Source organism: Antechinus flavipes, chromosome 3 (assembly GCF_016432865.1).
Source record: "Antechinus flavipes isolate AdamAnt ecotype Samford, QLD, Australia chromosome 3, AdamAnt_v2, whole genome shotgun sequence".
Taxonomy (NCBI): domain Eukaryota; kingdom Metazoa; phylum Chordata; class Mammalia; order Dasyuromorphia; family Dasyuridae; genus Antechinus; species Antechinus flavipes.
Window position 1 is genome coordinate 517256985 of NC_067400.1, and position 25092 is coordinate 517282076.

Consider the following 25092-nt stretch of genomic DNA (forward strand, 5'->3'; position numbering starts at 1 on the left):
CAATTTCACTGGTAGGAGGTCAATGGAAAAAAAAGAAAGGCCTCATACACACAAAATATTTATAGCAGCACTTTTCATAATTAGAAACAAAGTAGATCCTAATTTACTGGGAAATGACTAAAAACAAATTGTGGTACTTGGATGTAGAGGAATGTTATTATGTTTTAAGAAATGTTTTTAGTTCTTCCCTCTGTGGATAAACAAAAAAGGTCTATGCCTTCATGGCTGCCCTTCAACTACTTTGACACAGTCAATCAGCCAGCATATCATCTCTAGTTTGAATATCCTCAGTTCAACAACTTGGGAACTATGAATTTAATATATCTGAAATAAATAAAAAACAAACTCCATACCATGTGAATTTGTGGTTACATATATCCAATACTCTTTTTCTATTCTTTCTACATGGAAGTGTTCATATTTTGTTGGTGTTTGTTAAGTTCAGAAAAACAAAAATGAATTTAAAAATTTAAAATAATCCCCAATTCTTTCAGCTGATGCTCAGATTATCATTGAGCTGATACATAATGTTTTTTATCCCCACTCACTCTTAAACTTGTCAATGACCTTTTCAAATGTAAGACCACAAATGGAACAGAATATTTGGAAAATTATACTATCTTCTTTGCTGGCCTCCTCCTCCCATGTTCTTCCCCCTGATCTATTCTTCATATGTTGTCAGGATTGTGACTAGTCTGGTCGGGGCAGAGTACAACAGGACTGTCATCTCCCTAATCCTGTTTATTTTGACTTGTTTAATTCAGTCAAAAATCACATCAACTTTCTTTACTTCCACCTCATATGGTTGACTCATATTGAGTGTATAATGAGTCCACTAAACCACACCACACACAATGCTCCCTTCCCCCCCGCCTCAATCTTTTTCAGAGGAACTGTTGTCTAGCCAAAGAAATTTTCTGCAAAACGGGTTTTCAAAGAAAATTTCTGCATAACAAGGCCATTTCTAAAAAGTCCCAGGAAGTGGCCTAAAAAAAAGAGTGCTTTACCTTAATGAAACTAATTCTACAATAAGAAATAAATACCACAGAAGTATTGTCTTTTCACATTACAGAATAAATAAATAGAGGTGTTGGATAGAAGAGACATATTCACCTGTCCCTTAGTCCAAACTCTAGTTTTATAGGTAAGGAAACTGAGACCCAGAGAGGTTAAGTGACATCACCAGGTAAATCAATCAACAAATATTTAAGTGTCTAGTATGTGATGGAACTATACTAAGTGCTGGATTTATAATACAAAGAAGGAAACAATCCATACTCTTAATGAGTTTTCTTTTTTTTTAATTTATATTTTATTGACTTTTTATTGATAGAACGCATGCCAGGGTAATTTTTTACAGCATTATTCCTTGCATTCACTTCTGTTCCGATTTTTCCCCTCCCTCCCTCCACCCCTTCCCCCAGATGGCAAGCAGTCCTTTACATGTTGAATGGGTTACAGTATATCCTAGATACAATATATGTGTGCAGAACAGAACAGTTTTCTTGTTGCACAGGGAGAATTGAATTCAGAAGGTATAAATAACCCGGGAAGAAAAACAAAAATGCAAGCAGTTTTAATGAGTTTTCTTATAGGGGAGACAACGCACAAATGTATATATGTATGTATGTAGTATGTGTGTGTATATATACATATATATGTATATATATACATCTACACACTTACTAATACTACTACTAATAAAAAGATATATAATAATGTCATAATATATAATGTATCCAAATAAAGTAAACAAATATAAATATATACAATGTAGTTAAATATAAGGTAGTTTGGGATGGAAGACCCTAACAGGTGGGAGAATGGGAGAAGGGCAGGATCAGAAAGACTGCATGCAAAAAATGGTGCTTGAGCTGAATCTTAAAAGACATTATGATCTATATCTGGCCACTGGACCCAGATGTTTCTGGAGGGGAAAGTGAGATAGGTGACCTTGCGCAGCCTTCCTCACTTAAATCCAATTCACTTGCAAGTCACTGGTGCCATGGTCCTCTTGGAGAATGAAGGACAAACAACAATAACTACAACAAAAGAAAGAGCAATTGCATGAGACAGAAGTTAAAAAGGCAGTTCATTCCAGACAAAGGAGACAGTCAGTGCAGACACAAAGTTGGGAGGTGAAAGTTATATGGGAGGAACAAAAAAAATAATAATAATAAATAGACAAGAAAGGATTCACATTCAATTTTCCTGATACAAGAATCATTCTGTTTCTGTTATCCCAGCAGAGAACATTTTAAGATTGGAGAAACAGCATTGACATAATGGATAGGGCACTGGATGTGAAGTTAAAAAGACCACTTCAGACTAATTGTGTAACTGAGCAAATCCTTAATATCACTTTGCCTCAGTTTCCTAATCTGTAAAATTATGGTGCTAAAATGAACTGAACTGAGGATGAATTGAATGAACTAGGAATTTTTATTATGAAAAAAAGAGATCTCCTCATTACCTAAAGAAAGAAGAGATATGAGCACTGCCTTCAAGTATCTAAAAGATTGTGTCAAAAAAAAAAAAAAAAAAGGATTCAATTTGTTCTACGTGGCTACCAAGAAAAGAACCAAAGACTAGGGGAGAAAAGTTGCAGAGAGGCTGATTTCAGATCCATATAAGGAAAAACTTGCTAAGAATAAAAGTTATTCTAAAGGGGAATAGGCTGCTTCAAGAGGTAGTGAGTCCTCCATCCCTAAAGCTCTTCATGTGGAGGTTAGATGATCACTTAGTGAGCATGTTGTAAAAGGGGTTTCCTGTTCTGTTGGGGTATGAACTGGATGCTCTTGGAGACCCCTTCTCACTCTTGAGAAACTCTGGGATGGAAGCCACCAAGGCAGTCTCTTCCATTATAAGACAACTCTGATTGTGAGCAAGTTTTTTCATTACATCAAGTTGACATTTGTTTTTTTGCTGTTTCTGATCCCTTTCCTCTCCTAGTTGCTCTTGATTCTGGCATCTAGGACCAAAAAGAAGTCCAAGTTCTTTTTCAAAAATGAGTCAGCTAGTTAGTTAAGAAACATTTATTAAATACCTACTATGTGACAGGCATTGTACTTTTGAAGGCTATATCTCTTCCAGTCTCATAATAACATATCCCACCTAAATTTTCTCTTCTCCAGGTTAAACATTTCTGTTTTTTCTATCAATCCTCAGACATAGGGTATACCCTTAAGGATCCTATTATCCTGGTCATTTCTCTATGAACATTGTCAAGCTTATCCATGTCTTTACAAAAATGAGGTTCCTGGAAATGAACACCGTGTTACAGATGTGTCCTGAGCACATCAGAGTAGAGTAGAAATATCATCTTCCTAGAGATGGAAACTTAGGCTTTTCTTTCTTTCTTTTTTTATGAAGACTTTTTATTTTCAAAACATGCATGGGTAATTTTTCAACACTGACCCTCACATAACCTTGTGTCTCTAATTTCCCTTCCCTTCTCCCACCTCCTCCCCTAGATGGCAAGTAATCCATTATATGTTAAACATGCTAAAAATTATGTTAAATCCATTATACATATACATATTTATACAATCATCTTGCTGCACAAGAGAAATCAGATCAAAAGATCAAAAAGGAAAAAAAAAAATGCAAGCAAACAACAACAAAAAGAATGAAAATGCTATTTTGTGATCCATACTCAGTTCCCATAATCCTCTTTCTGGGTGTAGATGGTTCTTTTCATTACAAGATCATTGGAACTGGCCTCACTCATCTCATTGTTGAGAAAAGCCTCGTCCATCAGACTTGATCATCATATAATTTTGTTATTGCCTGTGTACAATGATCTCCTGGTTCTTCTCATTTCACTTAGCATCCATTCATGTAATTCTCTCCAGGCTTCTCTGAAACCATCCTGCTGATCATTTCTTACAGAAGAATAATATTCCTTAACTTATTTCAGCCATTCTCCAATTGATGGGCATCCACTCAGTTTCCAGTGCCTTGCCATTACAAAAAAAAAGGGGGGGGGGCAGGGGGACTATCACAAACATTCTTGCACATACAGGTCCCTTTCCCTCCTTTAAATTCTCTTTGGGATATAATCCCAGTAGAAACACTGCTGGATCAAAGAGTATGCACAATTTGATAGCCCTTTGGCCATAATTACAAATAGTTACAAACCGGAATGGTTGGATTAGTTCACAACTCCACCAACAATGTATTAGTGTCCCAGTTCTCCCACATCCCCTCCAACATTTATCATTAGCTTTTCCTGTCATCTTAATCTGTGAGGTATATGGTAGTACCTCAGAGTCATCTCAATTTGCATTTCTCCAATCAATAGTGATTTAGAGCACTTTTTCATATGATTAGAGATGGTTTCAATTTCTTCATTGAAAATTGTCTGTTGCTATCCTTTAATCATTTATGAATTGGAGAATGGCTTGAATTCTTATAAATTTGAGTCAATTCTCTATATATTTTAGAAATGAGGCCTTTATCAGAACCTTTGAATGTAAAACTTTTCCCCTAGTTTATTACTTCTCTTCTAATCTTGTCTCCATTGGTTTTGTTTGTACAAAATTTTTTTAACTTAATATAATCAAAATTATCTACTTTGTGATTAATAATGAACTCCACTTTTTCTTTGGACACAAATTCCTTTCTTCTCCACAGATATGAGAGGTAAACTATCCTTTGTCCTTTTAATTTGCTTATAATATCACTCTTTATGTCTAAATCATGAACCATTCCAACCTTATCTTAGTATATGGTGTTAGATATGGGTCAATGCCCAGTTTCTGCCTAATTTCCAACTTTCCCAGCAGTTTTTGTCAAATAGTGAGTTCTTATCCCAAAAGCTGGGGTCTTTGGATTTGGCAAACACTATATTAATATAATCATTGACTATTTTGTCCTGTGGACCTACTCTATTCCACTGATTGACTACTCTATTTCTTAGTACCAAATGGTGTTGATGACTGCTGCTTTATAATATAATTTTAGGTCTGGTACAATTATGCTGTCTTCGTTTGCTTTTTTTTTTTTCACTAATTCCCTTGAGATTCTTCATCTTTTGTTCTCCCAGATAAACTTTATTATTTTTTCTAGATCTGTAAAATAATTTCTTGGGAGTTTGATTGATTAATTTAGGTAGTATTGTCATTTTTATTATAGTCACTCAGCCTACTCATGAGCACTTAATATTTTTCCAGTTGATTAGATCAGACTTTATTTGTGGAAAGTGCTTTGTAGTTGTGTTCATATAGTTCCTGATTTTGCCTTGGAGGTAGACTCCAAAATATTTTATATTATCTATAGTTATTTTAAATGGAATTTCTCTTTGTATTTCTTGCTGCTGGATTTTGTTGGTAATATATAAAAATGCTGATAATTTCTTTAGATTTATTTTGTGCCCTGCAACTTTGCTAAAGTTGTGAATTGTTTCTAGTAAATTTTAGTTGATTCTCTAATATATCATTCTCTAGGTATTCTCTAAGTATACCATCATATCACCTGCAAGAGTGATAATTTGATTTCCTCATTACCTACTCTAATTCCTTTAATCTCTTTGTTTTCTCTTATTGCCAAAGCTAATATTTCTAATACAATATCCAACAGTAATAGTTATAGTGGACAACCTTGTTTTACCCCACTCTTATTGAAAATGGTTCTGGTTTGTCCTCATTACATACGATGCTTGCTGATGGTTTTAAACAGATGCTACTGACTATTTTAAGGAAAACTCAATTTATTCCTCTAATCTCTAGTGTTTTAATAGGAATGAGTATTGGATTTTGTAAAGTGCTTTTTTCTGCATCTATTGAGATAATTGTATGATTTTTGTTAGTTTGGTTTAGGTTTTTCTTAATGCAATCTAGATTACAAAATTCTCCTGGCTGCCATATACCATTATTGACACTTGTTGATCTTGTGGTCTACTAAGATCCCTAGATTAGTTGGGTGGTACAGAAAGCAATCATTTGTCTTATCAGTGGACTTTGAAGACTCTAGAAGAGGGAGTGAGCCAATGACTTTGTGCAACTCTGCCTCACCTAAATCCAATTCATATGCAAGTTAAGACTTTATCTCATGATGTCATTTTTCTTCTTGGAAAACAAAGGATTAATAATAATAAAAATAATAATATTGAATCTGAAGTAAAGAAGACCTGAGGTCAACTGTGGCAAATCACTCAACCTTTTCTCAGACTAAGTTTTCTCATTTAAAAATAGGGATAATAGTAATACCTACCTCTCAGGGTTGTTGTTAGGCTAAAATGAGATAATATTTGTAACATGCTTTGCAGACCTTTAAAGTATTATATAAATGGTAATTATTATTATAATAAAATTAACTCACTAGCCACACCTTCCCCACATTATATTTAAAAAGTTGATATTTTTTTAAACTGAAATGTAAGTTATTCATGAATTCATTTGAGAGTCCTTCATCTGGCTCTTTGGGCAAATACTTTCCCCTCTCTGATCCTTAGCTCCCTCATCTGCCAAACGATTGGATTGGTCTAGATTAGGGGTTCTTTATCTAGGGTCTGTTAACTTAGGATTCTTTTTAACATTTTCATAACTAGATTTCAGTATAATTAGCTTCCTTGTAACTTTGTGTTTTGTATTTCATGCATTTAAAATTGTGATCTGAGAAAGGGCCTAGAGACTTCTTGGGGTCCATGAAAAAAACAAATAAAAAAGGTGATAAATTGGACTAGATATTCTTTAAGATCCCATCTACCTCTAATGTGCAGTGGTTCTCTAATTCTAGCAGGAGAATCAAAATAATAAAATGTGTAGTCTGAGTAGAAGCAGACAGGATTATCCTCTTTGGGAACCAATCTGAGAGGACTCGATGGAAGAGCATTCTGGTGCTTAGGAATTCAGCTGACCAGTTTCTGAAAACTGAATTAAGTTATTTTCCTATTCAAAGCTCATTCATCTAATATCTTTTAAAGGAGGATTTACTTAAATACTCCAGATCTCACTGATTCCTAAATTCAAACCTAAATATTCTGTTTTACTACTAGTGATTGAAGTGTTTAATTGATACCTACCATTGTACCCCAGGAAGATATTGGCTCTGCAGGTAACTGAGCTCTCACATAGTGTATCCCCAAGTGAATTGGTCCACACTATCCCAATTTGTTGCTGTTGAATCATTTTTCAGTCACATCTGACTTTTCATTACTCCTTTTTGGAGTTTTCTTGGCAAAGATACTAGAATGGTTTTCCATTTCCTTCTCTGGCTCATTTGACAGATGAGGAACTGAGGCAAACAGGGTCAATTGATTTGTCCAGAGTCACACAGGGAGTAAGTGTGTGAGGCAATATTTGAACTCAGATCTTCCGGACTCCAGGCCCAGCACTCTATCCTCTGCACTCCCTAGCTGCCCCACCACATCCTCATTAACTTCTCAAATAACTAAACTGATTCCAGGTGGGTGAGCCTACATTCTCTCCCCATCCCCCATCCTCCACCCCCACACATACCTGGCCCCAGAGAGAAGGAGAGAGGAGAAAGGGGCAACAAGTTCCCAGGCTGAGGTTATTTTGAGATAGTCCAAGGCTCTGACAGCCCTGTTTCCCAGGATAGAATGTCCGATGGAAAGTCCCCAGCTGTGAGCAGGATCCATGTGTGGCCACAATTCCGGCAAAATGATTCTAAGTTGAAAGGAGGAAGCGTAGGGACAGAAGGGAAAAGTAAATACACATTTACATAAAGATAAATAGACATGTATATATAAGGAAATACATGTTATACAAAAATAAAAGCACACTTTTAAATCCTGCTTCTGTCATTTCCTAGTACTGTAAGAAGGGATGTGATTTGTCCACGATGGAGTAGCTAGGATTGGTAGGACTGAACCTGTGACTCTGGTCTTCTGATTTCCAGTACAGGCTACCATGCTGTACTGCTTTCTTTGTACAGTGGAGAGGAGGAAGAGTATTTAGAACATAGCTACTCAATCAAGTTATTAATACTGAATGATAACAATAATAATAATTAGCATTTATATAGTTCTTTAAAATTTGCAAAATGTTTTATAAATATTATCTCATTTGATCCTCACAATAACCCAGAGAAGTAGGTGCTATGATTATCTCCTTTTTATAGGTAAGAAAAGAGTTAGTAAGTGTCCTAGGTTGGATTTGAACTCAGTGCTAAATGCTCTAGTTCCAACTCTCTACTAGCTGCCTCTGAATTTAATAATAATAATAATAATAATAATAATAGATGCTTTGAAGTATTATAAGGTCTATAAAAGAACAAATACATTTTCTCATTTGATCTCCATGACAGTCCTGTGAGATAGGTACAAACAATATTGATATCAACTTTTGATAAACAAAGAACCTGAAACACATGAAGTGATTTGGCTACAGTACAATGACCAATGATGAAAGCAAGATTTGAACATAGGCCTTTCTGACTCCCAATACAACACTTCTCACAACATTCATTATAGAATAAAATCAAAATGAGTTTTATTGATTATAATGGAATAGGTTGGAACCCCATTAATTCAGAAGAACTTTTATAACTTTTCTCCCCTGGAAATATCTGGTATATAGAAAGGAGACCTGCACTAAGGGTCAAGAGGCCATGGTTCTGGGTCCAATTTTACCACTATTTCAGTGTGCAACCTTGACTCTAGAACTTTCTAATCACCATTAGGCTTTTTCTTTTTCTGTAAAAAAAAAAAAGGGGGGGGGGCGGGGATGGGAGGTTTGAACCAGATGACCTAGTCCTGTCAGCCATGGGTCAGTTCATGGAGGATTTTTCTGGTCAGGCTGCTAATCCAGGTACTAAGAATAGGTAGGTTATGACAGACCAGAGATAGGCACATAATAAAAACCCATATGGGCTGTTGACTGGATCCGAGGCATGTGTGGATACACTACTGGGTTTCCTCAATTTACAGCAGTCTGTCCTTTCCTGTGAGTTGCTAACTAGCCTGGAGTTTCCTAGGAACCCTCAGGTCTGCCCATTTATCTACCAAGAATAAGTATAAAGATTTTGGGGCACAAAAATGGGAGTCAGAGAGCTTCTCAGGACTTCCCATAGTTCGTGAGAGGAAGGAAGAGAAGAGGAGGAAGAAATGAAAGGGGAAAAGAGAGACAGAGACAGAGTGAGATACAAGAAGAAAGAGAGAGACAAAGAGACAGACACAGAGAGAGTGAGACAGAGACAGAAACAGAGAGGCAGAGACAGATAGACAGAGATAGAATGATATAGAAAGTTGGATAGGGATAGGGATAAGCATAGAGGAGAGAAGGGAAAGGACTCACAATGAGAGACTAGTGAGAGAAATAGAGAGACCTGGAAAGAGACGGAAGTAGAGACAGAGCATGTAAAATGTATATCAAAGTGTTTCCTATGGTTTCAAAGAGAAGGGAAAAAAAAGAGAGAAAGACAGAAAGGGAGAGAGGGAGAGAGGGAGAGACAGAGAAACAGATCCAGTTAAAGACAAAGACAGAGACAGAGTAAAGGAATAGAAATGCAGAGAACTAAGATGGGCACAAAAACAGAAAGTTAAGAAAGTACAGAGAAAGGGAAGGCAAAAAGAAAAAAAGTCAAGTAATGAAAAACAGATATAGAAAAATTAATAGTCACAAAGGAAATGAGAAGAGGAGAGAAGAGAGAGGAAAGTATAGAAAGGAAAGAATAAAGAAAGACAATCACAAAAGGAGAGACACAGATATTGGGATTGATGAAAACAAAGAGTAAAGAAGGGTTAGAATCAAAGTAAGAGATTCCAACAAAATCAAAATGCAGTGATGGCACAAGACAGGCAAAGAAAATACAAAGGACTACGATGGAGATAGTTGGGAGTGGATGGGGAAACAGAGTTAGAAAAGGCACTTCTCCCATATGGGTCTTTAAAGGAGCATGCCTTGTAACTGAAGCTTCTCTAGTAGAAATGATCCAGATATCTAAACCACACACAAAAAAGAGAAGAGTCTGTCAGAATAGAAATGTACAACTCCCAGCCAAGCAACTAAAATAGAATTTTAGGGTTTAGAGCTGCAAAAGACCTTAGAGAATATCTTCTACCCTTTCATTTTACAGTTGATGGAGTGAGGTTCAAAAAGGAGAAGAAATTAGGCTAATGTCACGCAGCTAATAAGAGTTAAAGCTAGATATAACAGAAGTTTTTTCAGACCACAAAGGAATTATGTATGAGATTGGTTGTTATCACCAGTATTGTTATCCCCATTTGATAAACAAGGAAGTTGAAATTCAGAAATGAACTGAAGTGGCTATGGCAGCCATTAATGGTTGAAGACAGGATTTGAACCAGCTCCCATATTTTGATCCTACCAAAAACAACAGCAAAATTAAAATAAAACTAAATGAATAAACAAAGCAAAAACCAACCCTTCCCTAAACTTTAAGGTTTCATGATTATTTTTTGAAAGGGAATGTTTCATTAAAACTCAGTACTTCTAGAGAAAGGAACATCCCTAATTTCCAGGTTCCCTCTTTCTACTATGCCATCTTTTCAAACAAAGGCGTGCTGATCCAATCAGAGGATTACACAAAATTCAGAAGGATAGCCTTTGATGACAAAGTCAGGATCCAAAAATCATGTTTTTAGACTATGGAAATGGGTTGAAGTTAATAGCATTAATATAGTAAGAATAAATATAAAGTTCTGCATATGTTGCAAAAAATAATTATACAAGCACAAAACAGGGAGTTGTGACTAGATAAAAGTACTTCTGGAATTTTAGTGGGATACAAGTTCAATGTGAACTCAAAGTGTGAAATGATGGCAAAAAACAGAGCATTAGATTGTAGGCTACATTTAAAAAATGTCTACAATGAAGTAGGTGATGGTACCATTGCCCACTGCCCTTGGCAGAATACCTCTAGAGGATGTGTGTTCAGTTCAAGGACCCACATTTTAGGAGACAATAATGAGCTAGAATAATTTCAGAAAACAGTAACCAAGATGATCTAAGAATTGGAAACAATAGTAGTTCTATGAAAGCAGGAATCGAATTCAATCTAAAAACATTGTATCCCTTCCAAAACAGAGTACATAACATGAGAAAGTAGAGACTATACCCATAGCTAATTCTTTCCAGTCATTTGGCAATAAAAGGGAGAAATCTAAGGTACTTTGAGATGATGGTTCATGTGAAGCTTTTTAAAAAGAAATGGTTGACCTGGCAATATTTGTAAGATAGCAGAGAAGATGGTCAGAGATGGTCATATAGGGAGAGAAAAATCAATAGGGTAAAATCCTAGATGAGGGCATAAATAGGAGGGTTGGCCTTTACAAGGATAAGGGCTCCATCAAAGCAAAAGGGTAGAAAATGAGGGTAGAGAAAGGTTTTTAGGTATGGAGTAAGGGAAGTGAGGGGGCTCAACATGGAAGGCCTAGATTTTCTCACTAAAGTAGTAGTAGTAGTAGTTGTAGTTTGTTGAGGGTGATAGGAAATATCGAGTGTCTAAGGAAGAGAGACACATTTTGGTACAGTTAATGAGAATTATATCAAAATAGATATGAGTTCAAGAAAAAACAAAAGAATGAATTGATGCAGCAGTGAAGGATCAGTGAGGATTAGATAATATGAATTTTTGCTGGGTTCAATCAGCCTATTGATGGTATGACTTCCTTAGGCAATGTTTAGCAACCTAAGTATTTGAGTAAAGGAAATAACTTGACCAGGGTCACATGACTAATTAGTATATGAGGTACTTGGATTATTCAAGACGGACTACCACCTTTGGTATAAGGGTTTGCCAATCCCCTCCCAAGGCTACTCATTCACCTTTGGTGGCCACCTGTTATCCCATTTTCACCTATGGCTCCCATACACTATAGTCTGTGCAGCAGAGCTAAACCATGTTGAGGGTAACTGACAGGCCTCATATCCATCAGTGATGACCATGAAGATAGCTGAAGTAGGCTCAAGTAGAGCTTGAGCAGAAATTGAAGATTCCAAAGTCATCTATCCACTGCATCCTGGGCCATCCATCATTAGTAATCTTGATTTTTTTCTTGTCACTAAGCTTTGATGACTTCACAAGAGTGAGGTAGATAGTGCCTTTCTTAAATTTAATTTACACACATATCAAGATCACTTCATACTGTCATTGGTTCTTCTCAAAAATGGACAAACAATAGAGAAAGTGGATGGTGGAATAATCCAAAGTTGAGGATTACCAAGATATAATGACAGAAGAATGAGAAGTCAAAGAGTTAAGAATGAAGAATAACAACTGGTTAATTATAAAGTTAGGGTTTTGAAGAGAGAAAAATAAAGCCAAAAAAGGGCGAAGTACAAAAACTCATTAGAGACTGGAGGTTGCTGTAAGAATAAAGAATAGGTTATTTTAGGAGAAGATGGAAGGACAAAGGAATAGGATTAGAGAGAAGACTATCAGAATTCAAAATCCTGGAATTGGCTTAGTTACTAAGGGTGATGGTCAGACCTAACATGTGAGACCATCTCAGCAGCTGAGACAGTGAAGATACAGGTTATGGAAGTTGAGAAAACTACCCTAAAAGTAGTTTCTGTTTTAATGCCCAGAAAATGTTTCATTGCCTCTAGTGTAACATAAAGCCATAGTGAAAAAGAATGAAGTTTTGTGAAGAGAATGGGGATTGAGTTTGACCTTAAGTAATCTTTAGACTTCAGAAAAGTGAATATGAGTGTAGCAGGGGAAAGATGAGATGGTGAGGAAAGCTCCCTTACCCTACTTAGTTGGATTTCCTAGTACAAATTCTCTTCTGCTCTGGAAAATTGTATCCAAGGGTCTGTAACTCTGTGGATGTGTGTGTGTGTATGTGTATCTGTGCTGTGTCTGTCTGTCCTCTCTCTGTTTCTCCCTATGCCTCTGTCCCTATCTTTCTCTGACTCGCTCTGTCTCTGCCTATTGGTCTCAGTCTTTCTTTTGGTCTCTGTCTCTGCCTCTATCTTTCTCTCTCTCTCTTCCTCTGTTTCGCTCTGCTTCTGCCTCTACCGCTGTCTCTGTCTCTCTCTGTCTCTCCTTCTGTCCCTTCCTCCATCCCTCCCTCTCTTTCTTCCTCTGTCTTTCTCTATCTCTCTCTGCCTCTCTTTGTTTCTCCACCTCTCTGTGTGTCTGTTTCTCTCTCTACTTCTGTATCTCTGTGTTTCTCTCAATCTCTCTCTGTCTGTCTTTGTCTCTGTTTCTCTGTTTTTCTCTGTTTCTCTGTCTTTGTCTCTGTCTTTCTCAATCTTTTTTCTTTCTCTCTTCCCTAAACTGCCTCCTCCTAACTAATCCCCAGGAAGTATACTCAGAGCAGCAAATGCTTGTGGTTAACACTGTTTATAAATACAAAGTAAACATTTAAAACAAAGAAAGGTTAACAGATTTTTCCCCTTTTCCCACTTCAAGGGAGCCTGAGGAGAGAAAACAGATAGAGAATTATCACCTTGGGATATACAGTCTAGAGAATTGTAGCAAAACAGCCTCAGTTCCAACACTCTTGACTCTTGCTCATTCCTGGTGATCGATGTCTCTGTCCATGCTTCCCTTCTCCCAACTCCATTTGCCTGCTTGGGTCTGTCTTCTGTACTTCCACATAACCTGTCAGGAGCTGAGTTTCTCTTCCAGTCTGATGCCTTCAAACTGACCACACTAAACAGCTGTTGCATCCATCATTTCCATACTTCCAACTTGCATTCTTTGCTTGGATTACCAATGTGCTTTTTCAGAATGAGTATGAACCCTTAAATACAACTAGCAGGCAATCCCTAGCTCTGGTCCCATCGAGCTCTTCAGGTCTGAGGCCTGTCATCTCCCAAGCAGGAGGAGGGGAAAGCCAGGTTATCTCAGGATGCAAAATCCCTTCATTTTAGCTTCTTTTTTTTTAACATCTCATCCTCATACAATGCTGGGTCTCTTCAATGGAAACCTCATGATTTATAGTGCCTATCCATTACAATTCCCAAATCTTCATGTTTGCAAATTAGGCCATACTCAAACAATGGACATGTGTCCAATAATCGCTGAACAACTGTGGGTTTCAGGGTTCCCCATTGTTTTTTATGTCTCTCCTGTTGGTCTAGACAAATAAATGGGTACAGGAAAAGTAGAGTCAATGATTTAAGCTTCAGAGTCAAATTAACTATCTCTTTTAGCTACATTTCTGTTTCCTTGGCTTTTTCAAATTATTCAAGTAATATAAACTCTCACTTCCTTTTCAAAGTGTGAAAGTCTCTCTTTCAGATCTAAAAAAGGTTGTCTTTTACAAGATGCAAGTGCAATATGAATGGGACAGTCCCTTAGGTAGGTAAGAGAGGGAACTCTGGAAAATGTTTGATGAATTTCTCAAACACTCTTTGTGGATGAGGTGAACTAAAAGATAATGCAGTTAGGTAGATTTGGAACTGGTTGAATAACAAGACTCAAAAAAAAATCATTGATGAGTCAGTGTTAACATAGTACGAAATCTTCAGAAGAGTGCCCTACATACCTTTCCTTTAGCTGGTCCTGTTTGGTATTTCTTTCCATGCTCTGATTAAAGACAAAAATGATAGTGTGTCAAATTTAGAGATGACACAAAGCTAACATACCTTTCCTTTAGCTGGTCCTGTTTGGTATTTCTTTCTATGCTCTCATTAAAGACAAAATAGATAGTTTGTCAAATTTAGAGATGACACAAAGCTAACTGGTGACAGAGCTAGAATCCAATAAAATTTTGACAGTCCAGAATGTTCCACTAAATCAATTAGGATCAAAATACTAGGGAGAAACATAAAGTCTTACACTTAGATTGAAAAGTTGAATTGAAAAAAAAATCATCTATGCAAATATAAGATGAGGGACTGGCATCTGAAAAAGACATGAAGGTTTTAGTGAGCTGGAAACTCAGGATGAGTTAACAAGATGCCAGGGAAGTCTAAAATGCAAATGAAGTCTTAAACTACAATAGGAGAGAATTTTGATAGAGCTGAAGAGTCCAGAAGCAGGGAGATGATATTGTGCTTTAGGTTGCCTTTGTCACCACATCTGCAGTGACATGAAAAACCATATTTTCAGGTTTTGAGATCAAGCTATGGGAGGAATGGCCAAAGGAGATGGGCATTTGAAAGAATGTCATGTAGAAGAGATATTATATTTATTGTGCTTGGACCCATAAGGCAGATCAAAGAACAATGGGTGACAAAATTGCAAGAGGCAATTTTAGGTGGTGTGCAAGGAGAAACAACAATTAGAAATGTCTCTAAGTGGAATGGACCACTGTGAAGAGATGGCAGGTAACGTCGCAAGAAGGGACACAAGCATGTAAGGATCACAAGTCAGGCAGTGTATCATATACTTGCAGATATGTAGCTGTTAGGCTTCCCAATGTTCAATCTCGTGGGCAAGGATATATGATAGCATAGGTATACAAAGCAATTCCCACACTGAGAGTAAGCACAGACAACTGGGTCTCTGCTTTTATGTCTAATGGTGTTACTGGGCAGATTCACAAGGACCAAGAGGGAGAGTTTAGGGGAAGTCAATCAGTGGGTAGCTCAGACTTTGACCCTCTATCAATCACAAGGATACTGTGATTAAGAAACTTCACTAACCTTGCCTACTTGGATTAAATAAAATTTGCTAAACTAATTATGGTGAAGACAACTTTGAAAATGTTGCCTCAGTGAAGTTGATTAAACCAGTTATTGGCAACATGCGTAATTTCTGGCCTATAGAGAGATCAATACATAGTCAATATAGAGTTATTTTTGTCAGAGTTTCACAATAGTCCAATCCTTACAGCTACCCCAGGAATGAGTGGATTCATTGGAAGCCTTCAATAAGAGGCTAAATAACAGTTTTGTCAGAATGGTGTAGATGTCATTCCTTCTCAGATAAATATTGGGTCAGATCATCTGTAAGGTTCCTTCCAACTCTGAGACTCTGTTATTTTATAGGAAATGAAAAGAGTAAATCTTACAGAGAATATGAAAGAAAGGGAGAAGAAAGAGTGAATGGAAAGAATAGAAGAACAGGGAGGAGGTTGGAGAGGTGACATGATAATGGATTCAGGAGGAACTGATGGACTCATCTGGGAAAAGAGTGCAGAGAGAGAAAAGAGAAGAGAACCCAAAACAGAGACTTAGAGAATAGCCACAGTTACAGAGAGGTTCATCATATTAATGATGAACCAGTAAAGGAGACTGAGAAGTGTTCAAATGGAACACTGAGAGACAGAGAATTAGGAGAGAATATCATAAGAAATTAGAGAAAAGAGAATATCCAGGAAGAAGGTGATGAACAGCACAAAGAAATAGATTAGAGAAATTATAACCATAAGAACTGGAAATTAAGAGATGATTTATAATTTTGGAGAGAGCAGTTTCAATTGAGAATTGGAAGTCAAACTGCCAATGGTTAAAAAGTCAGAGTTGAGGAAGCAGAGGCAACGAATGTATACAATTTTCTCTAGAAGTTTTCCAGAAAAGGAGAGTAAATATATGGGTTATAGGTTGAGATAGAAGGGTCTAGTAATAGTTTTTAAGGAAAGGAGAAATGAGCATATCTGGAGCAAGTAAAGAAGAAATCAGTGTTAGGATCCCATAGGTAATTAGAGGGGGAAAATGATTGAGAGAAAAATCTGTTGGAGAAGCCAAGAGGGAATGAAATCAAGGATACATGTAGAGGGATTAGCCTTGGCAAAGAAAATGGTCACCACATCATCTGAGACTTGAGGAAAGGAGAAGAGACTGGTGAGGGGAGAGGGGTAGTAATATCAAGAGGTTTTGAGAAGGGGAGAAAAAAAAACTCATGGTAATTGGCCCTAATTTTCTCAAGAAAGTAAGAGATGGGGTCCTCATCTGAGGAGGTGGGGGAAAGAATAGGTATTTAAAGGGTGGAGGATGAGAATAGAAAGTTTGGAATAGTCTCTTTGAATAGTGAGACAGAAAATCAATCAAAGAGAAATTAAAGGATTGCCTAATGTCTTCAGGGCCAAGTTGGGAGTAAGATAATATAAAATCCTCGTAGACCTAGTTGCACATTTTTGGGACTATTTTTAGCTTTGTTCAGAAGCATGTGACTGGGAGCAGAGGAGTCAGATGGTGATAATCATTCAGATATGGGATTTAGTAAGAGATACGAAAGGGATGATAATAATAATGATGGTCATGATGATAATGATGGCTGGGGTAGTGGTGATGATGGTGATGATAATGTTAGTGATTTTGGGGGTACTGATACTAACAGAATATACTGGTGATTTTCAGCTCTCCGTTGTTATGCTTCTAGAGTACAAATTCTGGTGAGTTCTACCAAGCTGGGAGAGCTCTCAATAATGCACTATGAAATTTGTCTTCTAAGGGCCAGCTTAGCTAAACAAAGGAGACTTATCCTAGAAGACTGACTACCAAGGAATTATTTTAGACTCTAGCTATTCATGAAACCATGTGATATGGAGATGTTTGATTATGTTCTGATATGGAAGGGTTTTATTTTGCATTGGTGGAGAGGAGAACCTTGCAGATTAAATCATAGGTTTTTAAAAATAAGCACATCTAAGATGTGAACAGCACAAATAAATACATTGGAGAAGCATGAGGATAAAGAAATTATGGCCATGAGAACTGGCAATTAAGAAATGATTTCTAACTTTGGAGAGAGCAGTTTCAATTGAAACTTGGAAGCCAAAATGCCAATGGTTAAAAGGTCAGGACTTGAGGAAGCAGAAGCATCTTAGGGAAGTTAGATGGCACAATGGATAGAACTCCAGGTCTAGAGTCAGGAGAATCTGAGTTTAAATCCAGCTTTAGACACTTTCAAACTGTGTAAAATTGTTTGAAAAAACATATGATTACTTTGAATTCAGTAATGTTTTAAAATGAACTTGTATGTCATTTATTTTGATAGCACTAACACATATTTGAAAAGTAGTGAGTATCTTACAATTTTGGGGAATCACTGAATGAAAGGATCTTTCAGGGGACAGTTAGGTGGCACAGTGGATAGAATACCAGCTCTGAAGTCAGGAGGACCTGAGTTCAAATCTGGTCTCAGACACTTAACACTTCCTAGCTATGTAACTCTGGGCAAGTTACTAAACCCCAACTGCCTCAGAAAAAGAAAGGAAGAAAGAAGGGATGAAGGAATGAAAAAAGAGATGAAAGGATGAAGGGAAGGGATCTTTCAGGTCCCTTGCAACCTCAAATTTCTGCATTCTCTGACTCTAACTGAAGGAGTAAGGATAACAGACCAGGAACAGGTCATCATGAGAGAGTTCCTGAGGCAGGTACTTCTGCACTGGCTGCTTTAAATCACAACCCTGGAGGAGTTCCTCCAGTTGAGAGATCACAGTGAGAACTGCATGGATGGCAAGTCCTCTAAAGGAAGTCCCTATTCTGATGAAATTAAGACCCTTACCTGGAAACTACTTTCAAGGGAGTAAATGTGCTTTATAAACACGTTAATAATGATACTTAATATTTGTTGAGATTTTAAAGCACTTACACAAATATTGCCTCATTTGATCCTCACTACAAGCCTGAAAAATATAGAATTTGGAAGTTGAAGAGACATATATTTAAACCTCCTCACTTTACAGGTAAGAAAACTGAAACCCAGTGATAATAAATAATTTCCTCTGGATCATCTAGAACTAGCCTTGGTACCTAGCTTCTCAGAGTTCAGTACTCTTGTCATTAAACTACATAGTAAAGCAGACAGACCAAGTATTAATACATTTTAGAGACGAGAAAAAGTTACCAAAGATCACAGAATAAGTGCCATTAATAGAGCTGAACTAGAAAATCTGTGTCTTGGACTGAATTCCATTTTGGGTGAGAACGTGTCTCATTGCTCAGAGAATCTGACTTAAGGCTCCATGGCATAACTGACGATTTCTAATTCTCAGGAAGAGGCTGGGTAAGAAAGTGGCATGAAAATAGAGTAAAATGAACTCCAGGAGAGTGAGTCCATGGCAATGAGATCCTTAGGGATGGAGCTGAGAGAATGGGAGTAACACTATGTACTCCATAGATGGAACTGGAGGATTATAATAGGGAGAAAGCAATAGCTCCCTCCTGTTCTAAATTTTAAGATATATTTGATCCATCCTAGTTAATCTTCTGATTCCAAGTAAAAGGCTTACCTTCAGCACTATGCCATAGTTTAGTATCCCAGATCATAGCCCATGAATGAAGTGAGGAGATGCTGACAATGGAATTACAGGGAATCTGGGGAGAGGTTACCAGCAAACCACTTAAAATGATGTCCAGATATGGGCCTGTCACCTTGGGACCCAGTAGCAATCACTCTAGAATAGCCTCCCTGGATGGTCTGGCTGATCGGAACATCCAGTTCTGGAAGGGGAAAATTTCCCAAAGGCAGAGCAGAAGGGATGGTCCTGTGGCCATCCTGTTCCCACTCCTATCCCCCTTCTGCTAGCAAGACATGATGGAATGGTGAAAAGGGAATGTTCTGCTCCTCAGGCAAGGTAGAGTCAATCAGGAAAGGGCATGTGTGTGGGGGGAGAGGTAGCTACATATTTTCTTTTCCTGAGAAAATCTTGACTTTTCCAGAAAGTCTTGGCTGAGAAACCCCCAACCTGACAAGTCAGCAGCTCAGGGTCGGAGTTATTGCTTTCCTGGAAATGAGACGCTGGTGAAACTCATTTGATGCCCTGTCACAAAGGATACTTCCTGTTATTCATTTATGAGACGGTAAAATTGTATCTCCTATTCTCACTGTCTCTGCAGAATTGTCCAAAGCTTTGCTTACAGAATCACAGGATTGAGATCTGGATAGAGCTTTAAAACACACTCTCATTTTATACCCAGGGAAGGAGATAGATAAGGAAGACATGAGTTCAAATCCAGCCTCAGATATTTATTAGCTTTGTAACTTTGGGAAAGTCATTTAACCTCAGTTTCCCCATCTGTAAAATAAGGATAACAATAGCATTTGCAAACCTTAGAGTATTATCTAAGTATTAGTAATTATTATTTCTATATGCAGGAAGAAATTCTATATTTCTGAGGGCTCAGAAAAGATGAATGCCTTTTCTAAGGTCACATAAGTAATAAGTAGAAGAGTGAAGATTCAAATCAGATTTTCTGACCCTAAATCCAGAACTCTTTCCATTCAACCATACTGATTTTCTATACACAGGAAAAGGCAATCATCTATTCCCCATTTCCCAGGAGATAGTGGAAGAAATATTGGACTCCATTAGGAAAGATTTCTAGACTCATACAATCTCAGAATATAAAGGGACTTCAGAAGTCATAAAATCCAGGTCTTAATAGTATTTGCCTTTACAACATCTTTAGCACACAGTCACCTAGTTTCCACTTGGTGACTACCAGAGATCAAGAATTAATTTCCTTCTGAAGCAGCCTGCATTAGAGTAGAAAAAATGCTGGGCATAGAGTCAATCATCAGGGTACAGTTGAAAACACATGAAATGAAACCATCTCATTTTTCTCAAGAAGAAACCAGCCAAAATAGGTGGACAAGTAACTTGTAAAAGGTTACACATAAAGTAAGTGTCTAAAGCAGGATTTTAAATCTTATTTATTTTATTATTTTATTTATTTATTTAAACTTTATCCAGTATTAAATTCCAGTACTCTGTCAACTATGCCACGATGCTCCTTGAGTCAAAATAATCAATCAAGAAAATTTTAAGTGCTTACTATGTGCCAGGCCACAGCTGAAAACCTGGGGTTAAATCTAAAATCTAATGCTTGGGCAAGTTAATTTACTTCTCTGAGCCCTGGCTTGTTCACCTACAAAACAGGTTGATGACTAGATGGTCATTAAGATTTCTTTCATCTCTGACTATAAGTTGCAGAGCAGGTGGGGATCTTTCTTCATTGGTAAAGGTCCTATCCCTTTGTCCCTTAGCTATAACACTCATGATGCTGTGATCCTGAAAGTTTTGTGAATTTTTCCTTACAATGAGCTGAAATCAGTTTCCTTATAACTGCCCCCACATTCCATTGCTCCTATTTTGTTCTTTAGAGTCACACAGGTCAATTCTGATACTTTCCCCATGTGAAACCGACTTAGAGCCAGGGATCATCTCTGATCTCCTCAAGATCAGTCTAGAGTCCATCTCCACTTGTTTTAATCCATTCTCATTTGCTTTGGGCTCTGATCCCTTTGCACCCTCATTATTCTCCTGGGACACTCCCTTATTCTGGACATCCTGTATCTCAATGTAGTTAAACTCTGGATTATCCACCACCTTCATATGGTTAATTCATTTTGAGCTCAACTTCCCTAATGTTTCTAAATCTTTTTTATCCAAGATCTATTGTCTAGTTGTTCAGTCCCCATCTTTGTCTTATATTTGAGTTTGTTTTGTGAGCCCAAATATAAGCGTGTACACATATCCTTATTGAATGGGAGAGTATATGGAAGAGTAGCTGCTTGGTGATTGGACCAGCCTCGGAATCCAGATGACCGGAGCTCTAATCCTTTCTTTGAGATATAATGTTTATATAAACTGGGATAGCTTCCTTAATCTTTCACTGCCCACCCCTGCCAAGCTACTCTCTAGGACTATTAAATTGTCGACCAGATCAGCCTGCATTGGTAGAAAAAGTTTCTTTACTTTGATGAAACTATTGGTCTAGGGATCTTCTTTCCCCTCCAGTCTATAAAATGTTTTGCAAACCTTAAAATATCACATAAGTGTGAATTATTGTTACTATTAAATATTTACCAGGCCCCACCCAGTTTTTCAGCATCATTTTTGTTGCTCATAATATTTTTTTCAAGATCACAGAGAGAGAGCCAGTAATTACATTTTCCAGGTTTTTTAATAGTCTGAGACAGTCTTGTGGTTTTCACTTATCGAGGACAACTAGAAGCAATTTTTATTAAACCCAAGAAAGAACTTCCAGTGCTGAAAGAGGGTGATTGACATTGCTGTAGGTAGCCAGGTGGCACAGTGGAAAGAATAATTGACTTGACATCAGGGAAATCTGAATTCAAATCCTGCTTCAAACATTTACCAGTTATGTGATGCTAGGCCAATCATTTAGTCTTCCTCAGTCTGTTTTCGCATCTGAAAATGAAACAATCAGACTCAAAATCCTGTCTAGCTCCAAATCTACAATCCTATGCTCAATTCTTAAAAAGGAAGAATCTGGGCTGGCCTGGGAGCCACCCTGGAAGCCACAGTCGCAGCCCTGGACTCTGTCCTGCGCCAGACTCCATGGGGACTCTCCCAGAGGGGCTGACCCTGCTGGCCAGGCCTCTGGCCACAGCCTCTGGCTCCTTTGTTGGCACTGAGAGAATGGGGAGAGCAGAGCTTCTCTGAATGGGTTACCTCAGGTACCAAGATAGACCTCATCTTCTAGGTGGCCCCGTGTAGCTTCCTGGACACCAACATAGAGATTTCAGGACCTGATAACAAAGAAATTTATAAAGGAGACAGAGCCCCATGGGAAATATACTTTTGCAGCTCACATGGATGGCACTTACAAATTTTATTTAGTAACAGAATGTCCACCCTGACTCCCAAGATAGCAATATACTCTATTTATATTGGAGAAACTCCAAAGAGCCAAGGCATGGAAACAGAAGCTCATCAGAACAAACTGGAATTGATGATTAATGAGCTTTTGGTGGTAATGACAGCAATAAAGCATGAACAGGAATATGTGGAAGTCTGGAAGAGAAAACACAGAGCAGTTAATAACAACACAAACAGCAGAGTGATCTTCTAATCCTTTTTTGAATTTGTTGTATTAATTGCCATGATACTAGAACAGAGCTACTACCTGAAGAGAATTTTTGAAATCTAGGAGGGTTGTCTGAGAAGCATTTTAAAAAATTAGCTTTTTATTTTCAAAATTTATGCAAAGATAGTTTTAAACATTCACCCTTGCAAAATCTTGTGTTCCAAATGTTTCTCTCTCCCTTCTCCTCACCTCATCCCCTAGTCAGCAAGTAATCCAATATAGGTTAAACATGTGCAATTCTTCTATACATATTTCCACATCTATTATGTTGCACAAGAAAAATCAGATCAAAAAGGAAAATAATAAGAAAGAAAACAAAATGCAAGCAAAAACCAACAAAAAAGATGGAAATACTATGTTTTCCACACTCAGTCCCCACAGTCCTATCTATGAATGAAGATGGTTCTTCCATCCCAAGACCATTGGAACTGGCCTGAATCATCTCCGTGCTGGAAAGAGCCAAATTTATCAGAATTGATCACCATATAATCTTCTTGTTGCCATGTACAATGATCTCCTGGTTTTGCTCATTTCACTTAGCATCAGTTCATGTAAGTCTCTCCAAGCCTCTTTGTATTCATCCTATTGGTCATTTCTTGTAAAAACAATAATATTTTATAACATTCATATACCACAATTTATTCAGCCATTCTCCAACTGATGGGCATCCACTCTGTTTCCAATTTCTTGCCACAAACAAACAAAGGGGGCTGCCACAAACATTTTTGCACACGTGGGTCCCTTTCCCTCCTTTAAGATCTCTTTGGGGTATAAGCCCAGTAGAAACACTGCTGGAAAGGGTATGCACAGTTTGATAACTTTTTGAGCATAGTTCCAAATTGCTCTCCAGAATGGTTGGATTCGTTCACAACTCCACCAACAATGTATCAGTGTCCCTGTTTTCCTGCATCCCCTCCAACATTCATCATTATCTTTTCCTGTCATTTTAGCCAATCTGACAGATGTGTAGTGGTATCTCAGAGTTGTCTTAATTTGCATTTCTCTAATCAATAATGATTTAAAACATTTTTTCATATGATTAGAAATGGTTTCAAGTTCTTTGTCTAAAAATTGTCTGTTCATATCCTTGGACCACTTATCAATTGGAGAATGGCTTGTATTCTTATAAATTTGAGTCAATTTTCTATATATTTTAGAAATGAGGCCTTTGAAAGAAGGCTTTTCTTGATGGTTCCAAACTCCCAATTCACTGTTTACCTAACATCTCGGTCACAAACATGTCACTTAACTTGTGTTTTTTTAACTCATTTTTGTTTAACTTATTGCTTCTTTTTTTTTCTCTATAGATTTTGAAAACACACCTTCTTAATAAGACTATCCTCACAATTTTGACACTTAATTGACATAACTTCTCATTTGAAATCTGCCTCCCATACACATTCCAGTGCTCTAACACCATTAATGAAGTGTGATCTAGTCATAATAGTTTGTCCTGTTTCTCTTTGGTTTTCACAATGAAATTATTTATTTAAAACATAGCACTGAGGCAAATACAGTCTTTTACTAAAAATGATTGCACATATTTTTGGAGCTCTAAACCCGAAGAAAAAAATCAGTTCTGTGACGTTCTAAGGAGGACAAATTAAATTATTACAAAAAAAATTATTACAAACTATCTCTGCTAGTAATGGATAGAACCATTTAACCTTGTAGGTATCAAAAATAGTACTTGTAACTTCATTTAGAGTGGTTTTTATTTGACAAGCCCATGAACTATATTCTCCCCTAAAGAAAATGAAAATGTTCTTTAGGTTACACCCCAGGACTCAGTCATCTGTATTAAAGTATAAAACAAGTAGCTAACTAAGCAATTTTGGTTTCTGTCTGATATTTCTAATGTGTTCAGCCAAGGCTGGAGGCTATTTTCAGCAAGTGGTAGTTAATTAATCTTTTTTAGCTTGTTTTCTCTCATCCCTATGTTGGCACTTAAAATGTGTATGTTACTCTAAGTTGGGAAAAGCTTGATTCCCAGTGCTTAAATTAAAGTTCATTCTTGGAGATTATTGCTAAGTTATACAGCCACCATTTTTTTGACCAGAACAGTGTCACTGTCTAGCTAAAAAGGACTGAGCATAATTATTAGTACTAGAGTTCATTTTTACCTTTCCTCTCCTTGTTTTTCATTTTAGGCATATGTGAACTTTGTTTTGTATGAAAAATGACTTTTCCTTGGTCTTTAAGATGGGTTGAAAAATGAAGCATCTGTTTATGATGATGGGCTGTTCAAGGATTATATTGTGACTGATGTATATTCATTACTTGTATTTTTTTTATTTTTGCAAAGGAAAAACTCCAAGTAATGAGTTTTGTACTCAATTTAAAATTTTTTATATGTTTTCACATTCAGAGGAAAAAGTGTTGTGGTTTTTTTTTTTTTTTTATCTTACTGTAACTGTTGAATGCCAAC

At 37.1% G+C, this 25092-nt stretch overlaps 1 pseudogene; it reads left to right on the forward strand.

The window, feature by feature from the left end:
* Window positions 1-22135: 22135 nt before the first annotated feature.
* Window positions 22136-22773, forward strand: LOC127555054 (transmembrane emp24 domain-containing protein 2-like; annotated as a pseudogene).
* The last annotated feature ends 2319 nt before the right edge of the window (window positions 22774-25092 follow it).